Consider the following 19,000-nt stretch of genomic DNA (forward strand, 5'->3'; position numbering starts at 1 on the left):
TGCTATTTTACAGTAAACAAATTGACAACAGACTTTCAGCACGCTTATAGGGAAGAGAGTGGGTGGCAATAGGGAAGGTCATTAAACACAGCACAGCACTTACACAAATGACTGATGATTGGCTGAGAGAAATTTATGATAAAACGATTTTGGGGCTGTTTTGTTAGACTTCAGTGCGGCTTTTGACATTATCGATCATAGTCTGATGTTTGAAAAATGTATGTGTTATGGCTTCACATCCCCTGCTATATTGTGGATAAAGAGTTACCTGTCTAACAGAAAACAGAGGGTGTTCTTTAGTGGAAGTCTCTCCAACATAATCCAGGTAGAATCAGGAATTCCACAGGGCAGCTGTCTAGGTCCCTTACTTTTTCAATCTTACTAATGACCTGCCACTTTGAGTAAAGCCAGTGTGTCTATGTATGCGAATGACTCAACACTATACATTTCAGCTACTACAGCGACTGAAATAACTGCCAAGCTTAACAAAAATAGCTGCAGTGAGTTTCGGAATGGGTGACAAGGAAAAAGTTAGTCCTAAATATTAAAAAATAAATTAAAGCATTGTTAAAAAATAATGTGGAAATTAGGTTGCAATTGGCTCAGAGCAGGGCAGCATGGCCAGCCCTAGAATGTACACAGAGTGCAAATGATCAATCTCTCCTGGCTCAAAGTGGAGGAGAGATTGATTTCAGCACTACTTGTACAGTACCAGTCAAAAGTTTGGATACACCTACTCATTCAAGGATTTATTTTTATTTTTGACTATTTTCTACATTTTACACTCTAAAAATAAATGGTTTCTGGAATATCCTTTAGGGGTTCCTCACATTGAAACTGTGGGGAAACCCATATAAGTTCCTAGAATAACATTTGAAAAGGGTTCTTCAAAGGACCCCTTTAGATGGATCCTCAAAGAACCTTTTGAATAAATGTTTGGGGTTAAGTTTGAATTATTAATAATAATAATATGAATAACAATAACAGTAACACAATGTTTTAGTTGTCAGTGTTTATTTTTTATTAAAAAAAAATCTAAATATCAGGTAAAATCCCAACAGAGCCCAGTGGATGTATCCTCTGGCGTGTTGATGTTAATGTGTTGATGTTCTCCGTATCCAGAGTGACTTTTCAGTGCATGGTGATCGATTAGGTTTCCAGACGTATATATGGGGGGGGGGGGGGGGGGGGGGGGGGTTGTATTCTGTGAATCCCAAAAAATAGTAATTATACAGATTAACAAAACATGACATATAACAACATTCATATCTGGGTTTTTGTGGTAAAATGTAAATGAAAAAAACTGTTTTGATACATACATACCTTGTCCATAATGTAGAAGCCTATGGGATATTCATTGAAGAGGTCAGGGAGGAGGATGGTACATGTGATCTGCATAACATACCAATACCAATTGACATACCTTTGTATGCCTCCTCGTCTGTTTGACTGATACAGAAGTGAGCAGTTCAGTCATCTGAACACAAAACAGCTAGCCTTCAACATATTCCTATAGCCAACATATTCTTATATCCAACATATTCTTATATCCAACATATTCTCATATCCAACATATTCTTATATCCAACATATTCTTATATCTAACATATTCTCATAGCCAACATATTCTTATAGCCAACATATTCTCATAGCCAACATATTCTTATAGCCTAGATATTTTAACCACTTTGTTGATCGATATCCATTGAATTGTGTCCATTTTCTGTTTTAGAAAGATTTGCACAAATATGAAAAGACAGATGGTATCATCATAAAACAATATCAATTTAGATCACACAAGGGACAAACCTTACCTTAAACTGAGGAGATCTTTAAATATTTCAGTTAAGTGCCTCCACCTGTTGTCCTTTCAAATTCAAATCATAATGTTTCACTTTGATAGTTAGGTTCCTGCAAGAACCCCCACCAACTAAAGAGGTTCCTCAATGAACCCCACCTCCTATGGAGTTCTCGGAATAACCTTTTGGGGAAAATTTTCATCGGCAAGAACACTAAGGTTCTTTTAAGAACTTTGAGGATCTTAGAAGAACCCTTGCTGAACCCCTATTTTATTGATTGTAGAATAATAGTGAAGACATAAAACTATGAAATAACATATATGGAATCATGTGTTAACCAAAGAAGTGCAAAACAAATATTTTCTATTTTAGATTCTTCAAAGTAGCCACGCTTGCCTTGATGACAGCTTTGTACAATCTTGGAATTCTCTCCACCAGCTTCACCTGGAAGGAATGGTTTTCCAATGATCTTGAAGGAGTTCCCACGTATGCTGACCACTTGTTGGCTGCTTTTCCTTCACTCTGCGGTCCAATTTATCCCAAACCCTCTCAATTGGGTTGAGGTTGGGTGATTGTGGAGGCCAGGTCATCAGATGCAGCACTCCATCACTCTCCTTCTTGGTCAAATAGCCCTTAAACAGCCTGGAGGTGTGTTTTGGGTCATTGTCCTGTTGAGAAAACAAATATATATCACTGACAGTGTCCCCCACACATCACACCTCCTCCTCTATGCTTCACGGTGGGAACCACACATGTGGAGATCATCCGTTCAACTACTCTGCGTCTCACAAAGATACTGCCAAAAACACAACGGTTGGAATTAAAACCTCAAATTTGGACTCCAGACCAAAGGACAGATTTCCACTGGTCAAATTCCGTTGCTCATGTTTCTTGGCCCAAGCAAGTCTCTTCTTCTTATTGGTGTCCGTTAGTAGTGGTTTCTTTGCAGCAATTTGACCATGACGGCCTGATTCACACAGTCTCCTCTGAACAGTTGATGTTGAGATGTGTCTGTTACTTGAACTCTGTGAAGCATTTTTTTGGGCTGCAATTTCTGAGGCTGGTAACTCTAATGAACTTATCCTCTGCGCTAGAGGTAACTTCGGGTCTTCCTTTCCTGTGGTGGTCCAAAAATTGGGCGTGCAAAATTACTTTCAGTGCAGCAAACTCTCTCCAGAAGTTCAGTGAGGATCTCTGAATGATCCAATGTTGACCTAAATGACTAATGATGATAAATACAATCCACCTGTGTGTAATCAAGTCTCCGTATAAATGCACCTGCACTGTGATAGTCTCAGAGGTCCGTTAAAAGCGCAGAGAGCATCATGAAGAACAAGGAACACACCAGGCAGGTCCGAGATACTGTTGTGAAGAAGTTTAAAGCCGGATTTGGATACAAAAAGATTTCCCAAGCTTTAAACATCCCAAGGAGCACTGTGCAAGCGATAATATTGAAATTGAAGGAGTATCAGACCACTGCAAATCTACCAAGACCTGGCCGTCCCTCTAAACTTTCAGCTCATACAAGGAGAAGACTGATCAGAGATGCATTCAAGAGGCCCATGATCACTCTGGATGAACTGCAGAGATCTACAGCTGAGGTGGGAGACTCTGTCCATAGGACAACAATCAGTCGTATATTGCACAAATCTGGCCTTTATGGAAGAGTGGCAAGAAGAAAGCCATTTCTTAAAGATATCCATAAAAAGTGTTGTTTAAAGTTTGCCACAAGCCACCTGGGAGACACACCAAACATGTGGAAGAAGGTGCTCTGGTCAGATGAAACCAAAATTGAACTTTTTGGCAACAATGCAAAACGTTATGTTTGGCGTAAAAGCAACACAGCTGAACACACCATCCCCACTGTCAAACATGGTGGTGGCAGCATCATGGTTTGGGCCTGCTTTTCTTCAGCAGGGACAGGGAAGATGGTTAAAATTGATGGGAAGATGGATGGAGCCAAATACAGGACCATTCTGGAAGAAAACCTGATGGAGTCTGCAAAAGACCTGAGACTGGGACGGAGATTTGTCTTCCAACAAGACAATGATCCAAAACATAAAAACATAAAAATCTACAATGGAATGGTTCAAAAATAAACATATCCAGGTGTTAGAATGGCCAAGTCAAAGTCCAGACCTGAATCCAATCGAGAATCTGTGGAAAGAACTGAAAACTGCTGTTCATAAATGCTCTCCATCCAACCTCACTGAGCTCGAGCTGTTTGCAAGGAGGAATGGGAAAAAATTTCAGTCTCTCGATGTGCAAAACTGATAGAGACATACCCCAAGCGACTTACAGCTGTAATCGCAGCAAAAGATGGCGCTACAAAGTATTAACTTAAGGGGGCTGAATAATTTTGCGCGCCCAATTTTTCAGTTTTTGATTTGTTAAAAAAGTTTGAAATATCCAATAAATGTCATTCCACTTCATGATTGTGTCCCACTTGTTGTTGATTCTTCACAAAAAAATACAGTTTTATATCTTTATGTTTGAAGCCTGAAATGTGGCAAAAGGTCGCAAAGTTCAAGGGGGCCGAATACTTTCGCAAGGCACTGTATTTGCTTGATACTTTTTTGGTTACTACATGATTCCTTATATGCTATTTCATAGTTATTCTACAATGTAGAAAATAATAAAAATAAAGAATGACCCTTGAATGAGTAGGTGTGTCCAAACTTTTGACTGGTACTCTGGTACTCCTTCTCTCTCCTTCTCTTCAGCCTCAGTCATCCCATCCCTCTCAGCAGTAGCACAACAGGGCTGAGTGAATCTGGTGGTGAAAAGGACTTGGTTGCAGTAGGAATGTGAAGCCTTGGCGTGTGTTGATGGAAACCCTGCCATTAGGCCCGGGCCCAGAAAGGTTTAGTCACAGAGTGTAAACAATGGGCCTCCCAAAGGAGGACACCCACTTCCTGCATGGGATAGTGAGGTAGAAACCTGCTACACACACACACACACCGGCAAAATGAGGTCGTTGTTATTACCAATACATGTAATTGCTTCGCTACCATGGCCTATTAATTGCCTTACCTCCTCACGCCATTTGCACACACTGTATATAGACTTGTTCTATTGTGTTATCGACTGTACGTTTGTTTTACTCCATGGGTAACTAACTCTGTGTTGTTGTTTGTGTCTCACTGCTTTGCTTTATCTTGGCCAGGTCTCAGTCATAAATGACAACTTGTTCTCAACTAGCCTGCCTGGTTAAATGAAGGTGAAAAAAAATAAAATAAATAAAAAAATAAAAATACAATCATTATCACCATCATCAGCTACACACACACACACACACACACACACACACACACACACACACACACACACACACACACACACACACACACACACACACACACACACACACACACACACACACACACACACACACACACACACACACGCATACACAAGCACACGCACACACAAATAACAAATATGGTGATATTGTCTTCTAACTTTGTTTGGGTCCATGTAACCTAATGTAGCAGGGTTCTACCTCCCCCTCTGAAGGTGGGGTCCTCTCTGATAGCATCCACATTATTTATTTAGATGTGACCTGATAGAAACTGAATTATATACCACACGTAACCCCAAATAATGACATTTATCTTTTATACTTGCTTTGCTGCTGTCAGCCCAACTACCAGCCATCCACATTCCATATTCTGTTTACAATCCAAGATGGAGGTCAATCCAAGATGGAGGTCAATCCAAGATGGAGGTCAATTCAAGGCATGATAAAGGGAATCTCAGTTAAGATACTGTACCTTATTTGGCACAAGAGCTACAGTAACACTGTTGTAACGTTACATTAGCCCTACGGTAACATTAACCCTACAGTAACATTACATTAACCCTACAGTAACATTAACCCTACAGTAACATTAACCCTACAGTAACATTACATTAACCCTACGGTAACATTACATTAACCCTACAGTAACATTACATTAACCCTACAGTAACATTACATTAACCCTACAGTAACATTACATTAACCCTACAGTAACATTACATTAACCCTACAGTAACATTACATTAACCCTACGGTAACATTACATTAACCCTACGGTAACATTACATTAACCCTACGGTAACATTACATTAACCCTACAGTAACATTACATTAACCCTACAGTAACATTACATTAAACCTACAGTAACATTACATTAACCCTACAGTAACATTAACCCTACGGTAACATTACATTAACCCTACGGTAACATTACATTAACCCTACGGTAACATTACATTAACCCTACAGTAACATTAACCCTACAGTAACATTACATTAACCCTACGGTAACATTAACCCTACAGTAACATTACATTAACCCTACGGTAACATTAACCCTACAGTAACATTACATTAACCCTACAGTAACATTACATTAACCCTACGGTAACATTACATTAACCCTACGGTAACATTACATTAACCCTACAGTAACATTACATTAACCCTACGGTAACATTACATTAACCCTACGGTAACATTACATTAACCCTACGGTAACATTACATTAACCCTACGGTAACATTACATTAACCCTACAGTAACATTACATTAACCCTACGGTAACATTACATTAACCCTACGGTAACATTAACCCTACGGTAACATTAACCCTACGGTAACATTACATTAACCCTACGGTAACATTACATTAACCCTACGGTAACATTACATTAACCCTACGATACCTACGGTAACATTACATTAACCCTACGGTAACATTACATTAACCCTACAGTAACATTACATTAACCCTACAGTAACGTTACATTAACCCTACAGTAACATTACATTAAACCTACAGTAACATTACATTAACCCTACGGTAACATTACATTAACCCTACAGTAACATTACATTAAACCTACAGTAACATTACATTAACCCTACAGTAACATTACATTAACCCTACGGTAACATTACATTAACCCTACAGTAACATTACATTAACCCTACAGTAACATTACATTAACCCTACAGTAACATTACATTAACCCTACGGTAACATTACATTAACCCTACGGTAACATTAACCCTACGGTAACATTACATTAACCCTACGGTAACATTACATTAACCCTACAGTAACATTAACCCTACGGTAACATTACATTAACCCTACGGTAACATTACATTAACCCTACGGTAACATTACATTAACCCTACAGTAACATTAACCCTACAGTAACATTACATTAACCCTACGGTAACATTAACCCTACAGTAACATTACATTAACCCTACGGTAACATTAACCCTACAGTAACATTACATTAACCCTACAGTAACATTACATTAACCCTACGGTAACATTACATTAACCCTACGGTAACATTACATTAACCCTACAGTAACATTACATTAACCCTACGGTAACATTACATTAACCCTACGGTAACATTACATTAACCCTACGGTAACATTACATTAACCCTACAGTAACATTACATTAACCCTACGGTAACATTACATTAACCCTACGGTAACATTAACCCTACGGTAACATTAACCCTACGGTAACATTACATTAACCCTACGGTAACATTACATTAACCCTACGGTAACATTACATTAACCCTACGATACCTACGGTAACATTACATTAACCCTACAGTAACATTACATTAACCCTACAGTAACGTTACATTAACCCTACAGTAACATTACATTAAACCTACAGTAACATTACATTAACCCTACGGTAACATTACATTAACCCTACAGTAACATTACATTAACCCTACGGTAACATTAAACCTACAGTAACATTACATTAACCCTACAGTAACATTACATTAACCCTACGGTAACATTACATTAACCCTACAGTAACAATACATTAACCCTACAGTAACATTACATTAACCCTACAGTAACATTACATTAACCCTACGATACCTACAGTAACATTACATTAACCCTACAGTAACATTAACCCTACGGTACCTACAGTAACATTACATTAACCCTACAGTAACATTACATTAACCCTACGGTAACATTACATTAACCCTACAGTAACGTTAACCCTACAGTAACATTACATTAACCCTACAGTAACATTACATTAACCCTACAGTAACATTACATTAACCCTACGGTAACATTAACCCTACGGTAACATTACATTAACCCTACAGTAACATTACGTTAACCCTACAGTAACATTACGTTAACCCTACAGTAACATTACATTAACCCTACAGTAACATTACATTAACCCTACGGTACCTACAGTAACGTTACATTAACCCTACAGTAACATTACATTAAACCCTACGGTATCGCTAGAATAACACTACACCATTCACATCCCAGCCCATCTTACAAGGAGGCTGTTGAATAATTCAGCTGTTGGTACTCGTGAAGGGACTGGGTTATGTTCAGGGACCCCTATGATCTATAATTCAATATAACATGAAAATGCATAAGATATCAGGCCAGGGCATAATGGGACCAATCCATTTCCTATATTATTCATCTCTTTAGGATTGTCTTTGACCACAAACGGTGTATATTTTCAAGTCTATTTCTTTCTCATGGGTGTTTTTGTGTTGTTTTCTAATTAATAAACAAGCCAGATGGGTACATTGAAGGATATTATCCTATTGATCTAAATATTATGTCAATAGTATGACTGAATGTAGTTACATAGTAAATGTTATACTTTTTTTTGGGGGGGGGGGGGGGGGGGATGTTTTAAGTCAGTTATTGTGACATTGTTGTTCTGATGAATTTGCTACATAGCTGCTCTCCAAAGCACTTGTCATTTCACAACAGTTTTAGGAAAATCTTGTACTGTTCTGTAGCTCAGTTGATAGAGCATGGTAGTTGGTTTGATTCCTGGGACCACCCATTCTTGTACCCTTTGGATAAAAGCGTCTGCTAAATGGTATACAGATATGTGCATGGTGAAAAGCTTGGCTCTCATAGCGGTCAGATCTTTCTTCCTCTGGAAACCTAAACTTAGGAAGCACACTGCTGTGCCTCTTGAAATATGACCGTAACAAAACTTCTAACAGCTGGGTTTAAATGGACCATTTGGGATCCATAAAAAACCCTGTATCCAGCTATTGTTTGCCACAACATTTCAACCAACTCTCCCTGGCTTTACCTCAACAACCACGTTGAGCATAAACACTTACAAAAGATGCAGCATCCTCAGGGCCACATCCACAAATCTCAAATCAAATTTTAAAAAACGCCCCCCCCCCCCCACACCTTTGTATCCTTTCCCAAATCAAATAGGCCTGACTCAAATACATAAAAAGAAAAATACATCTCAGACAATACCCACTAACAAGGGCACAGCAGCGCTAAAGCCTGTGCTGAGATCCTCCACACCTTGCAGGTGGCTGCCGGAAGAAAAGGCTCAGCGCTCCCTGCTTTCTTCTGTTGGAGGCTGTGAAGTGAAGACTGATGGTGTCAGAGCTCTTTACTCTCCACCGAGGGAGTCCATTATAGAGGGTGAGCCTCTCTGTCTGTCTGTCTGTCTGTCTGTCTGTCTGTCTGTCTGTCTGTCTGTCTGTCTCCCTCTCTCTCTCTCTCTCTCTCTCTCTCTCTCTCTCTCTCTCTCTCTCTCTCTCTGTCTGTCTGTCTGTCTGTCTGTCTGTCTGTCTGTCTGTCTGTCTGTCTGTCTGTCTGTCTGTCTGTCTGTCTGTCTGTCTGTCTGTCTGTCTGTCTGTCTCTCTCTCTCTCTCTCTCTCTCTCTCTCTCTCTCTGTCTGTCTGTCTGTCTGTCTGTCTGTCTGTCTGTCTGTCTGTCTGTCTGTCTGTCTGTCTGTCTGTCTGTCTGTCTGTCTGTCTGTCTCCCTCCCTCCCTCCCTCCCTCCCTCCCTCCCTCCCTCCCTCCCTCCCTCTCTCTCTCTCTCTCTCTCTCTCTCTCTGTCTGTCTGTCTGTCTGTCTGTCTGTCTCTCTCTCTCTCCCTCTCTGTCTCCCTCTCTCTCTCTCTCTCTCTCTCTCTCTCTCTCTCTGTCTGTCTGTCTGTCTGTCTGTCTGTCTCCCTCTCTCTCTGTGTCCTTAAAAAAGGGAACACTGTGAGTCACCGAATAAGAGCCTGAAAATGTCCATCCTAGAGTGAACAGACGGAGACAGTAAACACATCACACATCACATGCAGTACATTGCGCACCTAAAGATTTGCACATTGCTGGTGTAAGTGGCAGCGATTGCCATTCACTACCATAGAAGTAAGGGAAATGTCCATCTTAATGCAGAATTCTGTAGCGTCAGTGGTATCGATGCAATGTAAAAGCTAAAAGCTCCAATGTTAAACGTGCAGTTTTAACCATATTGTAGGTGATATGCCTCATTTATTGTCCATACAGATTGTAAGGACCCCCCCCATCTCAGTGACAAAAAAAACCCAATTGGGCTGGTCCAACTCGAGGTGTCATAAAAAATAAATAAAAAACAACTGTAAAAAATTACATTTCCACCCCCCCCCTCATAAAAATGTACTCAAAATACTGTTAACGACCTCAAAAAAACAATATTTGTAGTGACCCTGTTTATAAACGTAGATCGACTTTTCCACTTCAGCTTTTTGTGGTACAGTTGATGCCACTCAGGGCTACAGACCAAAAGACTGAGAAGGTTGAGGGTTCGCCGACAACCACGGACGAGCTCGCTCTCCCTGTATGTTTCATTACACTACGATCAGATGCAGACAAATCATCAGCCAGGGGGAAAATCACATTTTCAACATTTTGATGCTCTATTTATAATTATATTAATACATAATTACAAATTATATTATATATAATTTACAACTATTTTTCCACCAACAGGTTTCAGTGCCAATTAGCAAAGCACACCAGCTTCAGGCACTTCAATACAATAAAATAGACCATGTAAATCTGGACAAACAGACAACACATCCCTCCCTACCTTGTATTCCTACCCAGTATAGAAGGCTTGGCTTGACAATCTATGAATGTCATTCAACTTTCTTGGGGGTGTTTTGTAGATGTCTCTTTCCATTCATCAAATGGCAGTTTGGATGTTGGAATTATATTTTGGAAGAACGTGTGCAGGTTGCCTCTACAAGGGACTTTTTTTTAAGTAGCCTTACCAGATCAGTTAAGAACAAATTCTTATTTAAAATGACGGTCTACCCTGGCCAAACCCAAGCCCGGATGACGCTGAGGCCAATTGTGCGCCACACTATGGGACTCCCGATAACGGCCAGGTTGTGATACAGCCCAGGTAGAGAGCCGGGTCTGTAGTGACGTCTCTAGCGCTGAGATGCAGTGCCTTAAACCGCTGCGCCACCCGGGAGCCACAAAACCTAAAGGATTTAGGGAGAAGGGGAGGGGTTCACCGACACATCTGTTATAAACTAGAGGATTTAGGGATAAGGGGGCGAGGGATGACGCCAGAGAGGGAGACTGTTACTGAGAAAATAAAGTAATTAAAGAGAAAGTGTTCAACAGAAATCTGACTGTGTCCTCACCTGGTGTCCACAGTGAGTGGCTGCCGAGTACTGCATACTGAAAAACACACACACACACACACACACACACACACACACACACACACACACACACACACACACACACACACACACACACACACACACACACACACACACACACACATACTGTATGAACACTAAGAAATATATCTTAGTTACATAAATATAAATAATGGAGTGTCCTTACTGGTCCTCTTGCCCATCAGGACCATACTGTATGCTTGCCATCCACTGATCCTAGACAATGAGAAAAGTTCCACCGTTCTTCAAAGTCAGCAGCGATGGCCCTTCAGTTATCCTTGGTTGGGACAGGCATGGATTCCCCCAACGAGGTAGTCCCAGGTCACACTCTAACCCATCCAACTGTGCCGTGGCTCCACATGGTATTTATAGGCAATCGTTTTTGGAAGGAATCTCCAGTTGCAAGGTAACTGTCAGGAATATAATGTAATTATTAAACTTTCACATCAACAGGTCATCATTGTAGGTTACTAAAGTATAACATCTCTCATTGATGATAACATTGGATAGATATGCGTGTGTAGCATGTGACAATAGCAGGATCATATCAAGGATAACATCAAAAAAATAAAATAAATGAAAATACCACTTGAAGATTGATGATGAGTTGATCATTTGAATCAGCTGTGTGTAGTGCTAAAGGCAAACGCACCAAAAATGTGCACCCTTTATGGTCCACGGGACCAGGGTCCCCCTTTCAAAAAAACCATGACAATGTTGGAGCTGACAACAACCGGGAGCGCTGAGCTACACACACGGCAGCCGTTCAGCTGACGTTTATCGTGTCCCTTGCGTTAGCACCTTTTAAGCTCTCCTGAATAACTAGGCCAATGGGAAGCGTATGTAGCCACACCGACTTGGGATAATGACGATCTGCTACAGACAACACATCACAGTATCACAAGTCAAAAAATAAAACAAAAAATACAACCAGACTGGCCTGCTACGGACCTTATAAAATAAAACTGCCGAGAGTATAGACCCCACAACTGATCCAAATGGAATACATGGAATGAAACACTCAAAATCACAGAGCTGTTGAGCAATTATTCAAATTGAATATTCCCTGCAGCCTAGAGTAGATTGTTGTACCCCACCTGAAAACAATTATTGCAACTATTCATTACATTTGTGGTATTGTAGGTTACTATAGTCTAGGTAGGATAATTGTATTGTCCCTAAACAAGATCAACAGCGGAGCTTTATGAGCTCCACGTCTTCACTGTTCTTTTATGCACAATGATGGACTCTCTGCTACCTTTCAGCTAATCCTATTGGCTCATAATGATGGACTCTCTGCTACCTTTCAGCTATTCCTATTGGTTCATAATGATGGACTCTCTGCTACCTTTCAACTAATCCTATTGGTTCTTGTTAAAAAAAAATTGGTGCAGCTTTGAATGTTTTTTTTTTATGTGTGGTATGATCGCCTGTTAGCCTATTGCAGATCCGGACAAAACGATCCACCTACCACTATTGTCACTATGAGTGGTGGATAGAGGGCAGGATAGACAGTTAGACAAGGGAAATACCAAAACCCCTTGACACAGGAGAGGTGCATGCAAGCAGATGAAGACATTAGGATGGAAGAAATGATTTAGTAAACCCTGACAAAAAATATATCAGGGGAAAAAAATGCACTACCCTCCCCTGTGCCCAATAAAAAAGGACATAACCCTGCCCAAATGGCAAAAAAGGTAACAACAAAAAAAGTAAAAAATTATAAAGAACCCTCATTATTTAGGACCCCCCCCCCCCCCCCCCACCCCCCAGTAAAATGTATAACTGTCCCTTAGAACAAGTTATTTACTTATCTAGTGTGCTGACACCATTAATACCAATACTACAATGCCTGTTTTCTTCCCCTCGTCTTTTCTACCCCTTCTCAAAGACAAAGTTGGCAGTCGTTGGCAATGACTACGGCTGGAGTTCAGAAATTCAGCAGGAGAGGGACTCTTCCTTTGTAAATATATATTTTCTTTTGGGGGGGGGGGGGGGGGGGTGGATAAAGGATTTGGGAAGAGAGCTGAAGGAGCAGATTGAGAGCCGTACCTCCATGCGCCCTGTTAACAACAGATGGTGGATATGAGAGAGAGAGAGACAGAAAGCGAGATTGTGCGTGTCACAGGAGGTTGGTGGCACCTTTAATTGGGGAGGACGAGCTCGTGGTAATGGCTGGAGCGGAATAGGTGAAATGCTATCAAATACATCAAACACGTGGTTTCCATGGTTTCCATGGTTTCCATGGTTTCCATGTGTTTGATGCCATTTAATCTGCTCCATTCAAGCCATTATTATGAGCCGGCCTCCCCTCAGCAGCCTCCACTGGTGCATGTGTGTGTGTGGGAGGCCACCATAAGGTTATTAAGAGATTTGGGGTGAAGCCTTGGCACAGAGAACAAAGTGAAGATGGACAGACAGGCAGCAGACAAGAGAGCCACCGTTATATGTCTGTGTCCACCGTTTCGTCCCATTTCGTCCCTGATAGTGATACAGTTTTTTAAAACAAAATAATTTATGTGTTCTGTGATTGACACTATAGACTAGTATCACTATCAATTCTGTTATCAGTTCAGTGAGGGAACACATTATGCAATTGTGACCTGGAATGTGTTCAAGAAGCCACGCAATTGAAAATGTTTTGCAACACAAAACGAAAATGAGCATTTCCTATTGGTCAAGTCCATTTAGTCACTCCCTGATTCTGTCCCTTTTCTTCCATTTGGTGCCCAAATTAACACGACCCGGGTTGAATGATTATAGGACAACATGGATACATACATTTGTCATATCTGCAGGCAACCGAGATAAGGGAGTGTGTTGCCCTTTAAATTAGGCAGTATTTTGCTGTCTGTTAACTGTAAATCAAACTGCGCAGTAGGGAAACCAAAACTTGTTGAGACATTCATTCTGAGTGGTTAAGGACAGGGCTAAAATAGAAACACAAACAGGCTTAGCACTTTAAATGAACCCGTGATGTTTGGAGCCGTCTATCACGGTTTTAACCCATACTCAACCCCATCTCAGTCACCTTAGCTAACAGGCACTAATGTTTCCCCTAATAGACGGTTCTCACGGTTTTAACCCATCCTCAACCCCATCTCAGTCACCTTAGCTAACAGGCACTAATGTTTCCCCTAATAGACGGTTCTCACGGTTTTAACCCATCCTCAACCCCATCTCAGTCACCTTAGCTAACAGGCACTAATGTTTCCCCTAATAGACGGTTCTCACGGTTTTAACCCATCCTCAACCCCATCTCAGTCACCTTAGCTAACAGGCACTAATGTTTCCCCTAATAGACGATTCTCACGGTTTTAACCCATCCTCAACCCCATCTCAGTCACCTTAGCTAACAGGCACTAATGTTTCCCCTAATAGACGGTTCTCACGGTTTTAACCCATCCTCAACCCCATCTCAGTCACCTTAGCTAACAGGCACTAATGTTTCCCCTAATAGACGGTTCTCACGGTTTTAACCCATCCTCAACCCCATCTCAGTCACCTTAGCTAACAGGCACTAATGTTTCCCCTAATAGACGGTTCTCACGGTTTTAACCCATCCTCAACCCCATCTCAGTCACCTTAGCTAACAGGCACTAATGTTTCCCCTAATAGACGATTCTCACGGTTTTAACCCATCCTCAACCCCATCTCAGTCACCTTAGCTAACAGGCACTAATGTTTCCGCTAATAGACGGTTGGAAAATTGCAGTGGAAATCAAATGCCGAGCCATGCCGTTACCTTCACCGTTCCATTATGTATTAGAAATATTGATAAACCATTAGACATTATTAATAATGTGATCATAAAAAAAACACACACAAAACTAGGGCACAGTGAGGGCCCATTTCTATTTATTTATTTTCCATTTTGAACCGGAAAAATGGACAAGCGGGTATTTGAAGCAAAGACCAATTAAATCCACCGTACAATATCCTGTGCCAGGAAATGACAGTCCAGTTTCTTACTAGAGAACAGGGTGTACCACTCTGGGCAGTGCTGAGGAGGGGGAGGAGGTAGAGTGGGGCGGCGGCTGGATGTCCTTACACGCACCCTTACACACTCTCTCACACACCGGAATAACCACGGGCCTAACACACACCGGCAAAAAAACGGTTCTGCTGCACACCACGTGCATATAAACAGACAGGCAGACAGGAAGGAGACACACGCACATGGATGGACAGACAGATGCACGCACACACACACACACACACACACAGACACACACACACACACACACACACACACACACACACACACACACACACACACACACACACACACACACACACACACACACACACACACACACACACCGGCTCCTCTCAGTCCTAGTGTGCATCAAGGGAGCCAGTAGCTGACATGAGGGCAGGGCTGGTGTTTACAGGGGTGGTGGAACAGAGAGGGTACGAGGGTGGGGGTGGGGGGAGGTTGGGGTTTACAGGGGTGGGACAGAGAGGGTACGAGGGTGGGGGGGCTGGGGTTTACATGGGTGGTGAGACAGAGAGGGTACGAGGGTGGGGGGGGGCTGGGGTTTACATGGGTGGTGGAACAGAGAGGGTACGAGGGTGGGGGGGGGCTGGTGTTTACAGGGGTGGTGGAACAGAGAGGGTACGAGGGTGGGGGGAGGCTGGGGTTTACAGGGGTGGTGGAACAGAGAGGGTACGGGGGGGGGGGGGGGGGCTGGGGTTTACAGGGGTGGGACAGAGAGGGTACGAGGGGGGGGGGGGGGGGGGGCTGGGGTTTACAGGGGTGGGACAGAGAGGGTACGAGGGGGGGGGGGGGGGGGGGGAGGCTGGGGTTTACAGGGGTGGGACAGAGAGGGTACGAGAGGGGTGCGGTAGGGGGATTGAGGTCAGCCAGGGAGGGGACCAGGACTGTCCATTTGAAATACATTAAAGTAAACATGGGTTTTTGAAGACATCACTTGGTAAACTTTAAGATTTCCTTTGAATTCAAGGCTTTTGGGATACAGTAAACAAAAGTAGTCCATTCTTTCAGTGAATGTAAAATACTGTATTCATGTCTAACCCATAATCACGGCTGTTACTCTGTGGTTAGCATGGCATCTGTAATCATTGTGTGATTTACAGTATAGGCCGCTCATACTCACTGGTATGGTATGTATCTGTATCTCTGCTTCCAGATAGATCAAATACAATACTGTATGTCATTATATAGTATATTCAGTTATATACTGTATTCAGTTATATGTAGTATATTCAGTTATATACTGTATTCAGTTATATATAGAATTTAAGTTATATATAGTATTTTCAGTTATATAGTATATTCAGTTAAATATAGTATATTCAGTTACATATATACTGCATTCAGTTATATATATACATATTATTGGGATCATTTTGATGTTCAGAAATGGCATCTTGCATATTGGGATAGTTTGAGACAACTGCAGAGATTTCAGGTCTTTGTGATCAATATGGCTAAATATTTCCACTGAGAATGTTTTTCGTGTCTTTTCAACCAAAAAAAGATGCGTTTTCAATGTCTTTTAAACATCTTTGCAGTATCTTCTTAACATCTTTTCGACGTCCTTTCAACATTTTGTGCTCATAGGAGTGGACCTGAAACAGAGGTCACCTCTCATTTGATCTAAGTGGTGGTGAAAATACCTTTTTAGCAGTATTTTCGAGAAAAAAAAAGTCTGCAGTTGTGCAGACAGTCACATCCTTCGTGAAAATGACTTGACACATGAGCTCACTTTAAGTTTCGCTCAGCCCCATGAGGCCATAACTTAGCAAAGGCTATAAACTGAAAGCTATCAAGCTATCGATCGTGTACCAAAACACTGCAGGAGACCGAGAGAGAGGTGCTTCGACCTCCATAAATGGACATCACTGTGGGGAAGCGGAGTGGAGCGTTCCCATGCCTGGTACACATCTGGTGGTTCAGCCACAGCACACATGTTGGGCCCCAGACCTCCCTTCCACTCCACACCTCCCTTCCACTCCACACCTCCCCTCCACTTCAGACCTCCCTTCCACTCCACACCTCCCCTCCACTTCAGACCTCCCTTCCACTCCACACCTCCCTTCCACTCCACACCTCCCCTCCACTCCAGACCTCCCTTCCACTCCACTCCACACCTCCCTTCTTTCCTTCTACACTTTAAAGCGGCAGCGTGTCTTCCCTTTGCGATGTTATCGGGTCTGCCTGCAGGCTTGACGACTGTGAGATGCAGGCATATAACCCCAATCCAAACAGGCAGCAGGGCTGAGGAGGAGGAGGAGGAGGAGGTGGAAGTGGTTATAAACCGTTAAAGCTGTGGTGGAGAAGGTGTAGTCCCCCTGCCGGATGGTGGGAAACATTCGTTAAGGAGGGGGGTGGGGGGGCGAGGGGCTCAACACCCAGCACAGATAGAAGATAGAAAAAAGAGATAAGGGGAGAGAGAGAGCGAGAGAGAGAGGGAGTAATAGAGTCAGACTGACTTTTGTTTTCACTCCCTCACACTTTTCTGTCAGCTGCTGCGGAAAAGCAGTTTGAATGCCCCTGACACTGTTCTGTGTACAAATAATCACTGGAACCTCTCATTTAAGAGAAGATGGCAGAGAGCCGTTGGTAGGTTTTCCTCTCCAGTGCTAACATACCAGACCAAAAGACAAGCCACAGGACCCATTTCAATTTCCCAACAGATTCACACTAAGTCCACTCCTTGTGAAACCATCCATACAGACCACTACCCAATGGGCAAAACTGGTTGAAATGATGTCTTTACAAATATACAACTAGAAACTGGTTGAAATTAAATTAAATTAAATGTTATTTGTCAAATGCGCCGAATACAACAGCTGTAGACCGTACAGAGAAATGTTAACTTACAAGCCCTTTAACAACAACGCAGTTTTAAGAAAATCCCAAAAAAATAAGAGATAAGAATAACAAATAATTAAAGAGCAGCAGTAAATAGCAAAAGCGGGGCTATATACAGGGTATTACGGTACAGAGTCAATGTGGAGGCTATATACAGGGTATTACGGTACAGAGTCAATGTGGAGGCTATATACAGGGTGTTACGGTACAGAGTCAATGTGGAGGCTATATACAGGGGGTACCGGTACAGAGTCAATGTGGAGGCTATATACAGGGTATTACGGTACAGAGTCAATGTGGAGGCTATATACAAGGGGTACTGGTACAGAGTCAATGTGGAGGCTATATACAGGGGGTACCGGTACAGAGTCAATGTGGAGGCTATATACAGGGGTACAGGTACAGAGTCAATGTGGAGGCTATATACAGGGGGTTACGGTACAGAGTCAATGTGGAGGCTATATACAGGGTATTACAGTACAGAGTCAATGTGGAGGCTATATACAGGGTATTACGGTACAGAGTCAATGTGGAGGCTATATACAGGGTGTTACGGTACAGAGTCAATGTGGAGGCTATATACAGGGTGTTACGGTACAGAGTCAATGTGGAGGCTATATACAGGGTATTACAGTACAGAGTCAATGTGGAGGCTATATACAGGGGGTACCGGTACAGAGTCAATGTGGAGGCTATATACAGGGGGTACCGGTACAGAGTCAATGAGGAGGCTATATACAGGGGGTACCGGTACAGAGTCAATGTGGAGGCTATATACAGGGGGTACTGGTACAGAGTCAATGTGGAGGCTGTATACAGGGGGTACCGGTACAGAGTCAAT

Source organism: Oncorhynchus mykiss, chromosome 1, assembly GCF_013265735.2.
Source record: "Oncorhynchus mykiss isolate Arlee chromosome 1, USDA_OmykA_1.1, whole genome shotgun sequence".
In the NCBI taxonomy this organism is placed as follows: domain Eukaryota; kingdom Metazoa; phylum Chordata; class Actinopteri; order Salmoniformes; family Salmonidae; genus Oncorhynchus; species Oncorhynchus mykiss.